This window comes from Somniosus microcephalus, unplaced genomic scaffold, assembly GCF_052327205.1.
Source record: "Somniosus microcephalus isolate GS21.2 unplaced genomic scaffold, FLI_Smic_1.0 scaffold279, whole genome shotgun sequence".
Classification (NCBI taxonomy): Eukaryota; Metazoa; Chordata; class Chondrichthyes; order Squaliformes; family Somniosidae; genus Somniosus; species Somniosus microcephalus.
In genome coordinates, this window is record NW_028225466.1 from 376,783 (window position 1) to 397,502 (window position 20,720).

The 20,720-nt window shown below is 51.0% G+C and overlaps 1 pseudogene; it reads left to right on the top strand.

The window, feature by feature from the left end:
* The first annotated feature begins 1,657 nt into the window (after window positions 1–1,657).
* On the top strand, window positions 1,658–20,279 carry LOC147081949 (uncharacterized; annotated as a pseudogene).
* Window positions 20,280–20,720: the final 441 nt, after the last annotated feature.

Below are 20,720 nucleotides of genomic sequence, written 5' to 3' on the forward strand. Positions count from 1 at the left end.
TGTGAGGAGAGATTGGGACGATTGGGCTTGTACTCACTGGAGTTTAGAAGAATGAGAGGGGATCTCATTGAAACTTATAAAATTCTGACAGGACTGGACAGACTAGATGCAGGAAGGATGTTCCCGATGGTCAGGGAGTCCAGAACCAGTGGTCACAGTCTAAGGATACGGGGTAAGCCATTTAGGACAGTAATGAGGAGGAATTTCTTCGCCCAGAGAGTGGTGAACCTATGGAATTCTCTACCACAGAAGGCAGTAGAGGCCAATACATTAAATATATTCAAGAAGGAGTTGGATATATTTCTTAAAGCTAAAGGGATCAAGGGGTATGGGGAGAAAGCAGGGACCAGGTACTGAATTTGGATAATCAGCCATGATCGCATTGAATGGCGGAGCAGGCTTGAGGGGCTGAATAACCTACTCCTGCTCCTATCTTCTGTGTTTCTATGTTTGTATGTTTCTATGTTTCAGTTTGAGCTGGAGTGGAGATGGAGGAGAAGCTGCTGGGTTTAACCCCCAGTACTTCTGAGCCCAGGAGGACCCAACAATTTCCAATGTGAGACTGTTAAGGGAGGTGGATTCTAGGGGAGATTAGGTTGTTACACAGACACTGTCCGTACAATGTAAAAGAGTATTGTTTTAGGAACCAGTATTTCTGTACAGGCTTTTAATCCAGTTTACATCTCCAGATTTGTTTTAATTCATTCTTGGGATGTGGGCGTAGCTCGCAAGAGCAGCAAATACAGGAAACTTTCTGGTATCCGGCACTGACGGGACCGAGCTGGTGCCGGTCGATCAACACTGCCGGAGAAACGAGCGCTATAGTTAAAAGATACGGAGCTTCTGAGCTCCGTCTGAAGCAACAAACCCTGTTGCTTAGCAACAGCTTCAAAACTGTCGGCGCAGCTTGCAAGCATCTCTGTAGCTAAGCAACAGCTTCAGCGAGACGCTTGCAGAGCCACAAATGGAGAAAAAAAGCAGCTAAAAGTAAAAAAAGTTATCTGAACCCACTCCTGAATTTTGCCGGTGGATAGAGCATTCCGGATATTTAACCTCCGTTTAAACGAAAGTTTCCTGTATTGCCGATCCCCAGTTTCCCGTTGAGAAGGGGGTGGTGAGTCACCTTCTTGAACTACTGCAGTCCGTGTGGTGAAGGTATTCCCACAATGTTGTTCGGTAAGGAGTTCCAGGATTATGACCCAGCAACGATGAATATATCTGAGTCAGGATGGTGTCTGACTTGGAGGGGAACTTGGATGTGATGGTGCTCCCATACAACAGCTGCCCTTGTCCTTCTAGGTGGTGGAGGTTGTGGGTTTTGGAGGTTCTATCAAAGTTCTGGTCGAGTTGCAGATGTATAAAGTTCCTTTCCTTCGCCCCCTCCCCCTCCCACACCCACCTCTCTCTCTCTCTCTCGCTCCTCCCATAGAGGCCAGAGTCTTGTGTAGGCCCAGACCAGGTGGCGGATTCCCTTCCCTGAAGGACATCAGTGAACCAGTTGGGTTTTTATGACAATCCGGCAGCTTTCATGGTCACTTTTCTCTAGTGCCGGCCCCACAATTGACCAGATTCGTTGAGCTCAATTTCACAACCTGCCTTTGTTTTCTTGTGGGTTGTCTCTCACGCTCCCTGTTTTAAATTAATTTTACAGGGCACTGGAAGGGGAGGATTTACAGATGGTAAGCTCAAACCAAACATCACTTCAAGATCTGACAGAGTCACTCGACTCATCCGATCTGAATATCATCGGCCTCTGAACATGGAAGCAAAAAGCACCGTTCACAGCGGGGAGAAACCGTACACGTGTTCTGTGTGTGGACGAGGCTTCAGCCAACCATCTGGCCTATCGAGACACAAGCGAGTTCACACCGGGGAGAGACCGTTCACCTGTTCTGAGTGTGGGAAGGGATTCACTCAGTCATCTGACCTTCAGACACACCAGCGTGTTCTCACTGGGGAGAGGCCGTTCACCTGCTCTGAGTGTGGGAAGGGATTCACTCAGTCATCCCACCTACTGAGACACCAGCGAGTTCACACTGGGGAGAGGCCGTTCACCTGCCCTGTGTGTGGGAAGGGATTCACTGAGTCATCCAACCTGCTGAATCACCAGCGAGTTCACACTGACGAGAGACCTTTTAACTGCTCGGACTGTGGGAAGTGCTTTAAAAGTTCCTGGGAACTGACATGCCATCAACGTGTTCACACTGACGAGAGACCATTCAGGTGCTCTCACTGCGGGCTGGGTTTAGGCAGTCATCTGACCGCACTGTACACCAGCGCACTCACACTGGGGAGAGGCCGTTCACCTGCTCCGTGTGTGGGAAGGGATTCACTCGCTCATCCCACCTGCTGAGACACCAGCGAGCTCACACTGACGAGAGACCTTTCAGGTGCTCTTACTGTGGGACTGGGTTCAGGCGATCATCTGACCTCACTGTACATCAGCGCACTCACACTGGGGAGAGGCCGTTCACCTGCTCCGTGTGTGGGGAGGGATTCACTCAGTCATCCAACCTGCTGAGACACCAGCGAGTTCACATGTGACTGCAGGGGTTGGATTCTGCTGTTATTGCTGCTGTTAGTCACATCCAGGACTGAACCATGTTCATTCTGACAGTTGGGGTTTGTTTCTGCTGATGTTAATAACTCCTGTAACTGGGCTGGAATTTAATATTCTGGATAGATGTCAAATAACCCAGCTTTATTTTAAGCACATTGTTGCAGATTTTCTTCCTTCCCACCTGAGTGTTTAGCATCACCTGGCTGGAGCTCAGAAAGGACAACCTGGGGAAGGATCGTACGGCGGGAACAGAACCCCAGCCTGGACACAGTCCTTCAGGGCCACACTGAGAGGGGCAAACGGCACTTTGGTCTTTTTCATCTCTCTTCGCTGACAGCAAAGTCACCGTGCGGGTAATCTCGAGGCGTGTGAGAAACGTGTCCCATCCGTGCTCTGCCATGGTTCAGAGCTCCTAGGCACGGAACAGAAGGCTCCTTTAGGAATGTACTCAGTGCTTTCTTTTTAATGGCCTTATTAACCTGTGTCGCTACTTTTAGTGATTTGTTTATCTGTATCCCTGGATCCCTCTGCTCCTCCAGCCCATTTAGACGCTTAGGGGGAAAAATTTGGTGGCGCCCCCTTTGGGTTGCTAACGTCGCCGGGGCGAAGTTAGCACCCCTGCGCATTAAATTCAGTGGTGGCACCCCAAGCAGGAGGAGGGGTGCTACTGGAAGCACTCCCCTCTCTCTTGGGGCATGACCAGTGAATTCCGCGGCACTTCATGCAAGAGCGCCACGCCCGTCGGCACATAGCGACATAGCAGACCTCCCTCCCTGATTAAAGGGGAGGGGCCTAGCACTGCGCACACCGGGGCCCTGCTGGACCACTGGGGAGCGGGGTGTTGGATCAAGAGGAGCGCTGGGCTGAGCGATCGCGGCCAACACCCCGAAGAAGAAAGGGGAAGTCGGCAGGTGCTGGCAGTCGGCCAAAATAAAAAGTTGCCGCCCGACACCTGCCCTTTAAGTGGCGTCGCCGTGGCTGCAGGAATGACCCCTGACCCGTTCTGACATATCGTCCGGCAATAGGTCAGGTGTTTCATACCCAAGGTTGCAGCCAGGGTGCTGCGCATGGCAATGACGTCATTGCCGGCAGTGCAGTGCCGCGGGGAGCTACCATCTACCGCCACCGCTAACCTCCCGCTGAATATCACAGGAGGCACAAAGCAACCCAATTTCACCCCCTTATCCAAGTAGTGAGTGGCCCCCTTATTCTTCCCACCAAAGCACACCACCTCACACTGACCTATAGTGAAATTCATTAACACACCATCTCACACTGATCTATAGTGAAATTCATTAACACACCATCTCACACTGACCAATAGTGAAATTCATTAACAAACCACCTCACACTGATCTATAGTGAAATTCATTAACACACCACATCACACTGATGTATAGTGAAATTCATTAACACACCACCTCACACTGATCTATAGTGAAATTCATTAACACACCACCTCACACTGATCTATAGTGAAATTATTTTTCCAATTACACACCCATTCTGAAATTTATTAATATCTTCTTGCATTTTGTCTTCCTCAGTATTAACTCTACCTTTTCTGGTGTTATTGACAAACTTTGAAATTGTTCTTCTGATTCCCGAGTCCAAATTGTTTATATAAATGGTGAACAATAGTGATCCCAGCACCGATCCCTGTGGAACACCACTTCCCACCTTTTGCCAGTCTGAGTAGCTACTCCCAACCCCTACTCTCTGTTTTCTGTTTTGTGACCAGCTTGCTATCCATAAACAGTATGTAAGATCGACAAGATGACCCAGGTCAGGCTGTGTGGAGTGAAGGGCCAGGCAGCAGAATGGATGGAAAGCTGGCTACAAAACAGAAATCAGAGGGTGGAAGTTAAGGGGAGTTTCTCGGACTGGCAAAAAGTGAGAACTGGTGTCCCACACAGATCCGTGCTGGGACCACTGGTGTTCACTATCATTTGGACTCAGAAACTAGAGGTATGTTGCTGGAATTAACAGATTACACCAAGTGTCTTCACACTGTGCAAATGATCCATTGTGCTAAGTGCGATAGAATTTGAACAGACCTAGCAGCTCAAAACTGGGTACCCATGAGGCGCTGTGGGCCATCAGCAGCATTCATCCATCCATAGGGGAGGGCCCCATAGGCACGAGCATTAATCCTCCTCTGGGGAGGGCCCATCGGCCCAAGCATTCTATTCAAGAAAGGAGGGAGAGCAAAAACGGGGAAATACAATCCAGTTAGCCTGACATCAGTCATGGGGAAAATGCTGGAATCCATGACTGAGGAAGTGGTAACAGGGCACTTAGGCAGAGTGAACATGGTTTTATGAAAGGGAAATTGTGTTTAACAAATGTATTAGGTTTTTTAAGGATGTAACTGGCAGGGTAGATAAAGGCGAACCAGTGGATGTAGTATATTTGGATTTGCAAAAGGCATGCGATAAGGTGCCACATAAAAGGTTGCTAAGCAAGATAAGGGCTCGTGGGATTGAGGGCAATGTATTAGCTTGGAGAGAGGATTGGTTGACTGACAGAAAACACAGAGTAGGAATAAACAGGTCAATTTCCGATTGGCAGGCTGTAACTCGTGGGGTGCCACAAGAATGCTTGGGCCTCAGCTATTTACAATCTATATCAATGATTAGATGAAGGGACTGAGTGCAATGTGTTCAGGTTTGCTGACAATACAAAGCTAGGTGGGAAAGTCAGCTGAGAGGAGGACACAAGCAGCCTGCAAAGGTATGTAGACAGGTTAGGTGAGGGGGCAATAAGACAGCAGATGGAGTATAATGTGGAGAATTGTGAGGTTATTCACTTTGATAGGAAAAATAGGAAAACAATATTTTTTAATATTGAGGAACTATTAAATGTTGGTGTTCAGAGAGATTTCGGTGTCCTCGTACAGGAAACACTGAATGTTAGCATGCAGGTACAGCAGACAATTAGGAAGGCAAATGGCATGTTGGCTTTTACTGCAAGGGGGATGGAGCATAAGAGTAAGGACGTCTTACTACAATTGTACAGGGCCTTGGTGAGACCACACCTGGAGTACTGTGCACAGTTTTGGTCTCCTTATCTGAGGAAGGATATACTTGCCTTAGAGGCGGTGCAACGAAGGTTCACTAGATTGATTCCTGGGATGAGAGGGCTGTCCTATGATGAGAGATTGTGTAGAATGGGCCGATACTCTCTGGAGTTTAGAAGAACGAGAGGTGATCTCATTGAAATATGTAAGATTCTGAGGGGGATTGACAGGGTAGATGCTGTGAGGTTGTTTCCCCAGACTGGAGAGTCTAGAATTAGGGGGCATAGTCTTAGGATAAGGCGTCAGCCATTTAAGGATGAGTTGAAATTTCTTAACTGAGGGTTCTGAATCTTTGGAATTCTCTACCCCAAATGGCTGTGGATGCTGAGTCTTTGAGTATATTCAAGGCTAAAATAGATAGATTTTTGGACTCTAGGGGAATCACGGAATATAGGGATCGGGTGAGAAAGTGGAGTTGAGGTTGAAGATCATCCATGATCTTATTGAATGGCAGAGCAGGCTCGAAGAGCCGTATGGCCTACTCCTGCTCCTAATTCTTATGTATGTTCCTAAAGCACCCCATGGGCAAGGGCCACATAGCTCTGAGCATTAATCCACCCCAGGGCCCCGAGGGCCCGAATATTAATCCACCCCTGCTGTACGTACATAGAATTGACAGCCTAGAAACAGGCCATTTGGTCCAACTGGTCTGTGCCAGTGTTTATACCCTACACGAGTGTGGTAAACCACTGTTTGTATTCCACTGTGTACATGCCTCGGCTGACTCCTCCCACAAACCCTAGTATAAAGGTGACTGCTCCACAGCCCCTTTGTATTCTGGACCGGTCGACCACTCGAGGCACACCTTCATTCTCTTGTTAATAAAAGCCGGTTAATTACTCGCTTAATCTCAGTCTTTTGAGTTATTGATAGCGCATCAATTTTATTAACAAGATTTTTATAATGGAGAAGATCCTCACACCAGCATGCCTGGACTGAGATCATCGGGAGGCGGACTCATCCACCAAGTTTACTCACTGGCTTAAGTGTTTCAAAAAATTCCTGACCGCCTCCGCTGCAATCAAATCAGACGAGGACAAACTGGATGTCCTGACCTCCAAAGTGAACCACCGAGTGTACTCGGTCATCCAAGACGCGACCTCGTACGCGGACGCTATCAAGCTCCTCAAGGACCAGTCCACGCGCCCAGTGAACGAAGTGTACGCCAGGCACCTTCTGGGGAGTCGTAAACAACAACCTGGGGAATCGACCGTGGAATACCTTCAGGCACTGTCTGTGCTTGGCCGGGCCTGTGGTTGTAAGGATGTAAAGGCCGCCGTGTACACAGAGGAACTTATCTGGGACGCTTTTGTAGCGGGCCACAGGTCCAATTACACCCGACAGCGACTGTTGGAGCAGAGTGACCTCGACCTCAACAAGGCCTCTGAACTCGCACTATCATTGGATGCAGCCTACCGGGGCATGGATGCCTACTCCTCTGCACCGTGGATGCCGCGGGGAACAACAGCCTGGGACACAGTAGGACCGCCTCATAGCGCCGTGCCACCCCAGCCACATCCCAGCAACGGCCCAACTACCGCAGCAGTGTCCCAAGGCCAGACGGCAGTGCCCCAAGGCCAGAAATGCTACTTCTGTGGCCAGGCCAAACACCCCAGAGCACGCTGCCCGGTGAAAAATGCGATCTGCTCGGGCTGCGGGAAGAAGGGACACTACGCCAGCATCTGCAGGGCCAAAGCCACCCCGAACCCCAGCAGCGCTGCGTGTGGGCCGTGCGGGCCGCCATCTTGGGCCTCCCCAGCCATGTGCGAACCACCGGAACAGCAGCCATTTTGGACGCCTCCAGCCACATGGGGATCATGGACGCCGCCATCTTGGACGACAGCCGGGATGCAGCAGGCCCCCAACGCCGCCTCATCTGATACCCGCAGTGACACACCGACCCCTACGCTGGCCTCCGTTACACTGGACCAAGCGAGACCGCACCAGCTGGCCAGTTCCACAATGGACATTAAGGTAAATGGTCACGAAACAATCTGCCTTTTTGACTCTGGGAGCACGGAGAGCTTCATCCACCCCGACACAGTGCGGCGTTGCTCTCTCCCAGTCCTGCCTGTGCACCAGCAGATTTCTATGGCCTCCGAGTCCCATTCGGCGGACATTGGCGGCTACTGCATGGTGACACTCGTAGTAGACGGGACTGTGTACGATAATTTTAAACTTCTGGTCCTGCCCGACCTCTGTGCTGCCGTTCTGCTGGGGTTAGATTTTCAGTGCCACCTTAAAAGTGTTACGATGGCGTACGGTGGACCCCTCCCCCCACTCACAGTCCGCAGCCAGCAGCTTCCAAATTGCCCGCTGCGCACCAGGTGCAACCTCTCCACACTCAGAGTCACCCCCCCCACTGTTTGCTAACCTCACCCCCGACTGTAAGCCCATCGCCACAAAGAGCAGGCGATACAGTGCCGGGGACAGGGTTTTCATTAAAACCGAAGTGGAGCGGCTCCTGAAGGAAGGGATTATTGAGGGCAGCACCAGCCCCTGGCGAGCCCAGGTTGTGGTCGTTAAGACCGGCGAGAAGCAGCGCCTGGTCATCGACTACAGCCAGACAATAAATCGCTACACCCTGCTGGACGCTTACCCACTCCTCCGCATAGCTGATATGGTCAACCAGATCGCGCAGTACCGCGTCTTCTCGACCATTGACCTGAAATCAGTGTACCACCAGCTCCCTATCCGCCCTGAGGACCGCCAGTATACTGCCTTTGAGGCAAACGGCCACCTCTATCACTTCCTTAGGGTTCCCTTTGGCGTTACCAATGGGGTCTCCGTCCTCCAAAGGGAGATGGACCGGATGGTAGATCAAAATGCGTTGCAGGCCACTTTCCCATATCTGGACAATGTGACCATCTGCGGCCATGACTTGCAGGACCATGACGCAAACCTCAAAAAATTCCTCTGCACCGCCAAACTCCTCAACCTGACGTATAACAAGGAGAAGTGCATATTCCGCACAAACCGCCTCGCCATCCTTGGCTGTGTTGTGGAACACGGAGTCATCGGCCCCGACCCCGACCGGATGCGTCCCCTTATGGAACTCCCACTGCCCCACTGCCTCAAGGCCCTGAAGAGGTGCCTAGGGTTTTTCTCTTATTACGCCCAGTGGTTCCCCTACTATGCGGACAAGGCCCATCCGCTGATCAAGTCCACCTCTTTTCCCGTGATGGCAGAGGCCCGCTTAGCATTCCACCGTATCAAGGAAGACATTGCTAAAGCCACCATGCATGCAGTGGAGGAATCCATCCCCTTCCAGGTGGAAAGCGACGCGTTCGACTTTGCCCTGGCCGCTACCCTCAATCAAGCGGGGAGACCCGTGGCCTTCTTTTCACGAACCCTCCAGGGCCCGGAGACCAGACACTCCGCTGTTGAGAAGGAGGCCCAGGTTATTGTGGAGGCTGTGCGTCATTGGAGGCACTACCTAGCCGGAAAACGATTTACCCTGCTCACTGACCAGCGTTCAGTTGCTTTCATGTTTAACAACAAGCAGAGGGGCAAAATCAAAAACGACAAGATCTTGAGGTGGAGAATCGAACTTTCCACCTACAATTACGAGATCTTGTACCGGCCCGGGAAGCTCAATGAACTCCCGGATGCTCTATCGTGTGGCACCTGCGCCAGCGCACAGATCGATAGACTGCGGGCCCTCCACAATGACCTCTGCCACCCAGGGGTCACCAGGTTCTTCCACTTCATCAAGGCCCGCAACCTGCCTTACTCCATTGAGGAGGTCAGGACCATGACCAGGAACTGCCAAATCTGCGCTGAGTGCAAACCGCACTTTTATCGACCAGACAGGGCTCACCTGATAAAAGCCACTCGCCCCTTCGAGCGCCTGAGCATTGATTTTAAAGGGCCTCTCCCCTCCTCCGACCGCAATGTGTACTTCCTCAATATTATTGATGAGTACTCCCGTTTCCCGTTCGCCATCCCCTGCCCGGACATGACCAGTGCCACAGTCATTAAATGTCTGAACGACCTCTTCACCCTGTTCGGTTTCCCCAGCTATATCCATAGCGACCGGGGCTCATCGTTTAGGAGCGACGAACTCCATCAGTACCTGCTAGCTAGGGGTATTGCCACAAGCAGGACCACCAGTTACAACCCCCGGGGGAACAGACAGGTGGAAAGAGAAAATGCAACAGTTTGGAAGGCCGCCCTGCTAGCCTTAAAGTCTAGGGGCCTTCCGACCTCCCGCTGGCAGGATGTGCTCCCCGATGCGCTCCACTCTATTCGGTCACTGCTCTGCACTGCCACTAACGCCACCCCTCATGAGAAAATGTTTGTCTTCCCAAGGAAGTCCACATCGGGGACATCGCTACCGCCATGGCTGACATCCCCAGGGCCGGTCCTACTGAGAAGACACGTGAGGACCCATAAAATGGACCCCCTGGTCGAGAGGGTCGACCTCCTCCACGCCAACCCCCAGTATGCTTACATTGCGTACCCGGACGGGCAGGAGGACACAGTCTCCATAAGAGACCTCGCACCCTCGGGGGCCGCAGTAACCCACTACCCACTACCCCCCCCCACGATCCGATATCCAGCCCCAGCAGACGGCAGGCCTGGGCCCCGCGACCCGCTCGACATCTACGAGGACGACACACCAGTGCCCCAGCCTACGCGGGACTCGACGCTGGAAGCTTCACTACCCCTGCCGTCGCCACGTCGATCACAGCGGCAGACAAGACCTCCGGAGAGACTCCAATACACTAACTTTTAATACACTTCACCCCGCCGGACTCAATTTTAAACAAGGGGTGAATGTGGTAAACCACTGTTTGTATTCCACTGTGTACATGCCTGTACATGTCTCGGCTGACTCCTCCCACAAATCCTAGTATAAAGGTGATTGCTCCGCAGCCCCTTTGTATTCTGGACCGGTCGACCACTCGAGGCACACCTTCATTCTCTTGTTAATAAAAGCCTGTTAATTACTCGCTTAATCTCAGTTTTTTGAGTTATTGATAGCGCATCAACGAGCCTCCACCCACTCGAATGACCGCTTCCTACCCTGCCCTCATATTCCTTTATTCCCTTCTCTCATAGATGCATCAACCCTGCTCTTAAATGTACCATTGCTATCTGCTTCAGTCACTCAGTGTGGCGGCGAGTTCCACATTCTCACCACACTGTGTGTGAAGAACTTCCTCCGAACTTCTTTATTTCATCTGTTAGTGACTATCTTATATTGCTCCACTCTTGTCCTGACTCACCCATAAGTGGAAACAATTTTGCCACATGTATCCTATCGAACACCTTCATATCAATCAGGACTCCTCTTAGTCTTCTCTTCCAGAGAAAAGAGCCCAAACCTGCTCAATCGTGCCCGAGAGTCGCATCCTCTCAATTCTGGTAACGTTCTTGTCAATCTTTTCAGCATTTTCTCCAGTGCTTCAATATCCTTTTGTAGAGTGGAGACCAGAACCGCTCACAGTGCTCCAACTGTGGTCTCACCAAGGTTCAATATAAATTCAACATTACCTCCCTGCTTTTGTATTCTATTCTAGAAATGGGCCCCAGTCCTTTCTTTGCACTCTTTATGGCCTGTTCAACTTGTGTTGCTACTTTTATGTGTCTGTAATCACAGATCTCTTTGCACTTTTATTCCATTTAATTCATTCCCTTCTAACAACAACAACAACAACTTGTATTTATATAGCGCATTTAATGTAGTAAAACGTCCCACGGCGCTGCACAGGAGTATTTTAAGACAAAAACATTGACACTGAGCCGCATAAGAATAAATTAGGGCAGGTGACCAAAAGCTTGGTCAAAGAGGTAGGTTTTAAGGAGCGTCTTAAAGGAGGACAGAGAGATAACGAGGCGGAGAGGTTTAGGCAGGGAATTCCAGAGCTTAGGGCCCAGGCAACAGAAGGCACGGCCACCAATGGTTGAGTGATTATAATCAGGGTTGCTCAAGAGGGCAGAATTAGAGGAGCGCAGATATCTCGGGGGGTTGTGGGGCTGAAGGAGATTACAGAGATAGGAAAGAGCGCGGCCATGTGGGGATTTGAACACAAGGATGAGAATTTTGAAATCGAGGCGCTGCTTAACCGAGAGCCAATGTAGGTCAGTGAGCACAGGGAATAAGTGGCCTCCTTATTCCTCCTACCAAAATGAACCAGCTCACATTTTGCAATATTGAGTTTCATTCCCCATTTATCGGCCAAGTCTGCAAGCCTGTTTATGTTTTCCTGTATTTTGGTGCAGTCCCCAACATTATTAGTTACACCACCCAATTTGGTGCCATCTGCAAACTCTGATACCATACTCCAAGTTCTGAGTCCAAATCATGGTAAACATTCACTATAAGCCCACTGACTCCCACAGCTACCTGGACTACACTTCCTCCCACCCCGCCTCCTGTAAGGACTCTATTCCATTCTCCCAGTTTCTCCATCTCTGCTGCACCTGCTCTGATGATGTCAACTTCCATACCAGTGCTTCCGACATGTCTTCCTTTTTCCTCAACTGAGGATTTCCCTCTACTGTGGTTGACACGGCCCTTGACTGTGTCCATTCCATTTCCTGCACTTCTGCTCTCACCCCATCCCCTCCCTCCTAGGGTTCCCCTTGCCTTCACCTTTCACCCTACCAGACTCCACATTCAACAGAATATCCTCTGCCATTTCCACCACCTCCAGCATGATCCCACCACCAAACACATCTTCCCCTCACCTCCCCTTTCAGCATTCTGAAGGGACCACTCCCTCCGCAGCACTCTGGTCCACTCCTCTATCACCTCCAACACCCCTTTGCCTGGCACCTTCACGTTCAAGCACAGGAGTTGCAACACCTACCCTTTTACCTCCTCCCTTCCCACTGTCCAGGGCCCCAAACACTCCTTCCAGGTGAAACAGCGATTTACTTGTACTTCTTGCAATTTAGTATACTGTATTCACTGCTCATGATGTGGTCTCCTCAACATTGGGGAGACCAAACGCAGATTGGGTGACCGCTTTGCGGAACACCTCCGTTCAGTCCGTAAGGGTGACCCCGAGCTTCCGGTCACCTGGCACTTTAATTCTCTGCTCTACTCCCACTCTGATCTCTCTGTCCTCGGCCTCTTACATTGTTCCAATGAAGCTCAACGTAAGCTCGAGGAACAGCACCTCTTCTTTTGAGTAGGCACTTTACAGCCTTCCGGATTCAACATCGTGTTCAACAATTCTCTGTCCCTATCTTTTTTTTCATTTTCCCCCCTCTCTCACAAGGCCCCTGTTGATCTTCCTGCCATTGCCATTTACACCTCATCTAGAGCCATCTTTCGTTGCTTAACCTGTCCCATTACCATCTCCTTCTGCTTTGCACCATCATCCCTTTTGTCTCTTAATCTCTCCTGCCTTCCACCCTATTGTGATGAAATATGCCATTCATCACTCATCGGTATTCTCTGCCTGTGACTGTGGTTTAGTTTCAGTTTCATTTCCCTTACCTCAGTTCCGTTTCCTCACCATTGTATTGTATTGTAATGTATTGTGTGTAGGGCTCCGCCCATACCTGGCCCCTATGTAAGCAAGCCCAGCCGGCCTCACATCCAGTACAGCAGACCTCTGGATGGAAGATACCTCTCCACTGTGTGTTACCTTCTAAGTTAATAAAAGCCTTGTTTTGTTCCGCTAACATTGAGTCTCAGATTTATTGAGGCACATCAATTTTATTAACTTACTTTTCAACACAATGGATCAACTCTTTAAACCCGAATGTTTGGATTTGGACCAGCATGCTTTGGACGCATCGGCACGCTTCGGACGCTGGTTTATGTGTATGGAATTCTTCCTGGACAATTCCGCAGCTGTCACAGGCGCCATGGATGCTGCAAGTATGAAACTCGGAATCCTGCGGAATTGGGCAAGCCACCGGGTTTACCCCCTCATCCAAGACACCGACACATACCCGGCCGCCTGCGACATCTTAAAGGCGCATTACCAGCAGCCTATGAATGAGGTGTATGCTAGGCATCTGCTCGCTACTCGTGCACAGCGACCTGGGGAATCGCTGGATGAGTTCCTAGGCACCCTGAAAACGCTTGGCAAAGACTGCAAGTGCCGAGATGTAAAAGCCGCAGTGTACACTGACGAGCTTGTTCGCGATGCCTTTATCACAGGCCTCAGCTCCACTTACATCCGGCAGAGACTGCTGGAAAAAACGGGATTGGACCTGAAACAGGCTGTGGACACAGCACGATCCCTGGATGTGGCCCAGAGAAACTCGGACGCCTACTCTTCAGCCCGCGCTGTCCACGCCGCCACGTGTGCACCAAGGCGCCGCCATCTTGGAAGGCATCTTCCCCGCCCGGCAGCCCGACACCGTCGGGGCCCCGCTCTCCCCCCAGAAGCCCTACGACAGCCGCGACGCGTCGGGGACACAACTGCTACTTCTGCGGGCAGCCGAAGCACACCAGAAACCTGTGCCCGGTGAAAGGCACCACCTGCTTTAAGTGTGGTAAGAAGGGGCACTTCGGGAAGGTGTGCAGAGGGAACCCCACCGGAAAACCCGCCACCGCTGCGTGTGCGCCGTGGGAGCGGCCATCTTGGACGCCATCTTGCCCGACCTCGTGGGGTCCGCCATCTTGTGAGCAGACAGCGTGGACGCCATCTTGTCTCGATCAGGGCCCTACAGTGGCATCAGTCACAGTGGACCAGACCAGGCCGCACCCGCTATCCAAATCAATGGTGGACATCGAGGTAAACGGGTGCGGGGTTAAATGTTTAATTGACAGTGGAAGTACGGAGAGTTTTATCCACCCTGAACTGGCACAACAACTCTCCCTAAAGGTGGTCCCTACTCGGGGTACCATCTCTATGGCTGATAAAACCCAGACATCGACCATTATGGGTTACTGCACGGTACAATTGTCCATTAACGGAACTGTATACGATAATTTTAAAGTACTAATCATGAAGAATCTATGTGCGAGCGTGATCTTGGGCCTGGATTTCCAGTGCCACCACCAAAGCATCACGCTCAATTACGGTGGGTCCAAGCCGCCCCTCACAGTGTGCGGTCTCGCTACCCTGAAGGTAAAGCCGCCTTCGCTATTCGCGAACCTTACCCCTAACTGCCGGCCAATAGCGACCAAAAGCAGGAGGTACAGCTGGGAGGACAGGCGGTTTATCACGACCGAGGTAGACAGGCTCCTGAAGGAGCGCATTATTGAACACAGCAACAGCCCGTGGCGCACCCAAGTGGTGGTGGTAAGGGGTAGCGAGAAGAAATGGATGGTGATCGACTATAGCCAAATGATCAACAGGTACACCCAACTAGACGCCTACCCGCTACCCCGCATATCAGAAATGGTGAACCAAATCGCCCAATACTGGGTGTTCTCCACCATCGACCTCAAGTCAGCGTACCACCAGCTCCCTATCAGACCAGAGGACCGCCCGTACACCGCCTTTGAGGTGAACGAACGCCTCTACCAATTCCTCAGAGTTCCCTTTGGGGTGACGAATGGGGTCTCGGTCTTCCAGAGGGAGATGGACCGCATGGTCGATGACCACCACTTGCAGGCAACCTTCCCCTACCTCGACAACGTCACCATCTGCGGTCACAACCAGCAGGATCACGACTCGAACCTCGAGAGGTTCCTGAAAACCGCACAAAAACTCAACCTCACCTACAACGAGGACAAGTGCGTTTCCAACACCACGTGCCTCTGCATACTAGGCAGCATGGTGGAGAATGGGGAAATCGGACCAGACCCCGACCGATTGCGCCCCCTATGGGAGCTGCCCCTGCCCAACACTCCCAAAGCCCTGAAAAGGTGCCTGGGGTTATTTTCTTATTATTCCCAATGGGTCCCCAACTACTCCGACAAAGCCCGCCCCCTCTTGAAAGCATCCTCTTTTCCGCTCTCTGCTGAGGCCCACGCCGCCTTCAAAAGCATTAAGCAGGATATTGAGCGGGCCACGCTACAGGCAGTGGACGAGAACACTCCATTTCAAGTGGAAAGTGATGCGTCTGACTTTGCCTTGGCGGCCACCCTCAACCAGGCGGGGCGGCCTGTAGCTTTCTTCTCGAGGACCCTCCAAGGGCCCGAGATCAGACACTCCTCCGTGGAAAAGGAGGCCCAAGCCATCATGGAGGCAGTGCACCACTGGCGCCACTACCTAGCCGGCAAACGCTTCACCCTACTTACCGACCAGCGGTCGGTAACGTTTATGTTCAATAATAAACAGAGGGGGAAGATTAAAAATGATAAGATTCTTAGGTGGCGGATCGAGCTCTCCACCTTCGATTATGACATCATTTACCGGCCAGGGGCCCTTAACGAATCCCCCGACGCCCTCTCATGAGGGATGTGTCCCAGCGCCACCGGGGATCGGCTACAGACCCTCCACAACGACCTCTGCCACCCAGGGGTCACGCAGCTGTTCCACTTCATAAAGTCCCACAACTTACCCTACTCGATTGAGGAAGTTCGGTCTCTGACCAGGAACTGCCGCACTTGCGCTGAGTGCAAGCCTCGGTTCTACCGCCCAGATAGAGTCCACTTAATCAAAGCTACACGGCCCTTTGAGCGGCTCAGCTTAGATTTCAAGGGCCCCCTCCCGTCCGTCGACTGCAATGTTTACTTCCTGAACATTGTGGACGAATACTCCCGGTTCCCATTCACCTTCCCCTGCCCAGACATGACCAGCGCCACGGTCATTAAATGCCTCAACAGCCTGTTCTGCCTGTTCGGTATGCCGAGCTACATCCATACGGATAGGGGGGTGTCCTTCATGAGTGAAGAGCTACGCCAGTACATGCTGTCCAGGGGGATCGCCACGAGCCGTACCACCAGCTACAACCTCTGGGGTAACGGTCAAGTGGAGCGAGAGAACGGGACAGTATGGAAAGCAGTCACTCTAGCTCTAAGGACCAAGGGCCTCCCTATCTCCCGCTGGCAGGAAGTCCTCCCAGATGTGCTCCATTCGATACAGTCGCTATTGTGTACTGCCACTAATGCCACGCCTCATGAACGAATGTTTGTCTTTCCCCGGAAATCCACCTCAGGCGTATCCATGCCGTCATGGCTCTCCACCCCAGGTCCGGTATTCGTGCGAAGGCATGTGAGGGGCCACAAGATGGACCATCTCGTGGAGTCAGTGCACCTACTCCATGCCAACCCCCAATACGCGTATGTCCGGCACGCCAACGGAAGGGAGGACACCGTGTCCATAAAAGACGTCGCCTCAGCCGGTAATGACAACAACCACGACAACAGCAGCAACAACGATCACAGCAACTCTTACCCACCCACTACTCTTTCATCACCCCCGGAAGAACATCGACCAATGGTACCCCCACCAACTACCCCTTCAACAACCCTGGCGGCACCCCCGGCAGAGACCCAGGAGGCCACCGGGGACACCCAGCCAACACCCGCAGCACCACAACAGCCACGTCAGTCACAGAGGACTATCAAACCCCCGAACAGACTAAATCTATAGAAGGGGTGAATGTGATGAAATATGCCATTCATCACTCATCGGTATTCTCTGCCTGTGACTGTGGTTTAGTTTCAGTTTCATTTCCCTTACCTCTGTTCCGTTTCCTCACCATTGTATTGTATTGTAATGTATTGTGTGTAGGGCTCCGCCCATACCTGGCCCCTATGTAAGCAAGCCCAGCCTGCCTCACATCCAGTACAGCAGACCTCTGGATGGAAGATACCTCTCCACTGTGTGTTACCTTCTAAGTTAATAAAAGCCTTGTTTTGTTCCGCTAACATTGAGTCTCAGATTTATTGAGGCACATCACCTATCACAGACCTTCCCTTTTGTTCTTTCCTCCCCTCCTCCCTCTCCCTGCCCCTACACTTGTTTAAAAACCTGTTCCATCTCCAGCTTTTCCCAGTTCTGATGAAGGGTCATCGACCTGAAACGCTAACTCTGTTTCTCTCTCCACAGATGCTGCCTGACCTGCTGAGTATTTCCAGCATTTTGTTTTTATTTCAGATTTCCAGCACCCGCAGTATTTTGCTGCTGTGTCATGGGAAACAACACTAGTCCCAGCAGCACAGATCGCTGCGGGACACCACTTCTCACTTTCTGCCACACCGAGAAATGTTCTTAAACTTCAACCTCTGATTTCTGTTTTGTAGCCATCTTTCCATCCATTCTGCTACCCGGCCCTTGACTCCATCTTGCTCATCTTGTAAACCGTATATACTGCAGACATATGGCACCAGTGGTGGAGGAGTTGGATATTGGGACATGTGGTAGGGGCACTGACGAAGTGGATTTTTCTGTCCCGTGTGTTTAGAGGCATTGCCAGTGGTATTTTTAAACCCTTTCCGTCTTTTATAAACTCTTGTTGCCAGCTTATTTAACCCGTGAACAGTCTCTCAGATAGGGCACACAAAGAATGAAGCCTCTAGAGTTTCCCTTTGAACAACAGGCCTGAATTCGATTTGAAAACAGTTAGAAAACATTTAGTGACTAAACCAGGCTGCGAGAAGCAGGCCAGAGAAAGATGTTGGTGATGGAAAAGTGGCGCCCAGTCAGGTTTCTGTATAATTTCTTGATTGACTTAGTTTATTGCCTCTGCACCCACAAGCTCAATGGGATGACAAAAATATTATTTCTGTCACCAATGGGGATTTTCAATGGCGGGGCATTTACCCAGAATCCACCGCGCGGCAGAATGTGCCCTATCAATGACTACAGGAGCCCAGTGTGCAGGCGCAGGACAGGGCTTGCTCTGAGCATGCACTTCTGGCAGGCGGTAGGAGATTGTGGGCTCGGGGAGGAATTGGACCCGCTGGTGGGCTGGGAAGTCTCATAAACACCCAGGGTAGGCCTCAGGCCCCGAATAAGAGCCCACAGGCCTCGTGTTTGCCCCGCGGTGACAGGCCCAGCCGCCTGGGTCAAGGGGTCACTGGCCGCCATCTTGGACAGGGCAGGATCACAGCGCATGCGCGACTAACTTGTGCCGGAACAATGAGTGGGCGGAGCTTCAAGGTCCCAGTGACCAGGAGAGACAATCATTGACATACACACCCGAGTGAGAGTGTTCCAGTGCACTGAGTGTGGAAAGAGCTTTAACCAGTTACACAGCCTGAAAAAACATCACCCCATTCACAGCGGGGAGAAACTGTACACGTGTTCTGTGTGCAGACGAGGCTTCAACTGATAGTCCAACCTGGAGAGGCACAAGGACACCCACACCATGGAGGAACGTGAGGACTGTAAATGTGGGGACTGTGGAAAGGGATTCAATTACCTGTCTGAGCTGGAAACACATCAAATGCAGTCACACTGGGGAGAGGCTGTTCACCTGCTCCGTGTGTGGGAAGGGATTTACTCAGTCATCTCACCTGCTGAGACACCAGCGAGTTCACTCTGATGAGAGACCTTTTAAATGCCCGGACTGTGGGAAGTGCTTTAAAAGTTCTGGGGAATTGACATGCCATCAACGTGTTCACACTGGGGAGAGGCCGTTCACCTGCTCCATGTGTGGGAAGAGATTCATTCATTCTTCCACCCTGCGGAAACACAAACTTGTTCACTCTGATAAAAGACTGTTTAAATGTTCGAAGTGTGAGCTGAGCTTTAAAAGCGGAAGTGGTCTGCTGAGACACCAACACAATCACACCGGGGAGAGGCTGTTCACCTGCTCTGAGTGTGGAAAGGGATTCACTCAGTCATCCAACTTGCTGACACACCAGCGAGTTCACTCTGATGAGAGACCTTTTAAATGCCCAGATTGTGGGAAGTGCTTTAAAAGTTCTGGGGAATTGACATGCCATCAACGTGTTCACACTGACAAGAGACCGTTCAGGTGCTCTCGCTGCAGGACTGGGTTCAAGCAATCATCTGACCTCACTGTACACCAGCGCACCCACACTGGGGAGAGACCGTTCACCTGCTTCGTGTGTGGGAAGGGATTCACTCGCTCATCCCACCTCACTTCACACCAGTATGTTCACACCAATAAGAGACCTTTTCAATGTTCTGTCTGTGAGAAGAGCTTTAAAAGCAGAAATGATCTGCGGAGGCACCAGCGAGTTCACAAGTCACAGCAGGGGTTGGATTCTGTTGTTTTTGCTGCTGTTAATCACATCCAGGACTGAACCGTATTCATTCTGACAGTTGGAGTTTGTTTCTGCTGATGTTAATAACCCCTGTAACTGGGCTGGAGTTTAATATTCTGGATATTTGTCAAATAAATCAGCTTTGGTTTAAACACCTTTGTGTGGATCCCTCATCTCTCTTCACTGACAGCAAAGTCGCCGTGTGGGTTAATCTTGAGGCGAGTAAGAAATGTGTCCCAGCCGCTCCCTTCCATGGTTCAGAGCTCCTAGGCATGGAACAGAAGACTCCTTTACAACTGTGTTTAGAGTCAGGAAGAACAACAGTGAATGCTGGATAACAACAGAAAATGCTGGAAAAACTCAGCAGGTCAGGCAACATCCGTGGACAGAAATTTGAGTTGATGTTTTGGGTCGAACCCTTCTTCAAAACTGGAAAGAAAAGATAGATCGGAGGCAGGGCTGTGATCGGACAAAAGAATAAAAGAAACAAAAGAAGTAAAAAAGAGACAATAAAAGGTATTAGAAGCTAGACGAGATGGTGATAGGCTGAGATTAGGTGTAAAGTGTACTGGCAGGGCAAGAGATAGCTGCCAGGTGTGAGAGAGAAACAAAAGGAAAGTGGGGGGGGGAAAGGAGTGGAAAAATACAAGAAAAAATGAAATAGGGGCCGAGGTTATGATCTGAAATTGTTGAACTCGATATTGAGTCTGGAAGGCTGCAGACTGCCTAATCAGAAGATCAGTTGCTGTTCCTTGAGTTTACGTTGAGCTTCCATGGAACAATACAAGAGGCCAAGGACGGTGAGGTCCGAGTGGGAATGGAGCGGTGAATTAAAATGACAGGCGACCGGAAGCTCGGGGTCACCCTTGCGGACTGAACGGAGGTATTCCGCAAAGTAGTCACCCAATCTGCGTTTGGTCTCCCCAATGTAGAGGAGACCGCATCGTGAGCAGTGAATACAGTATACTAGATTGCGAGAAGTACAAGTAAATTGCTGTTTCACCTGGAAGGGGTGTTTGGGGCCCTGGACAGTGGGAAGG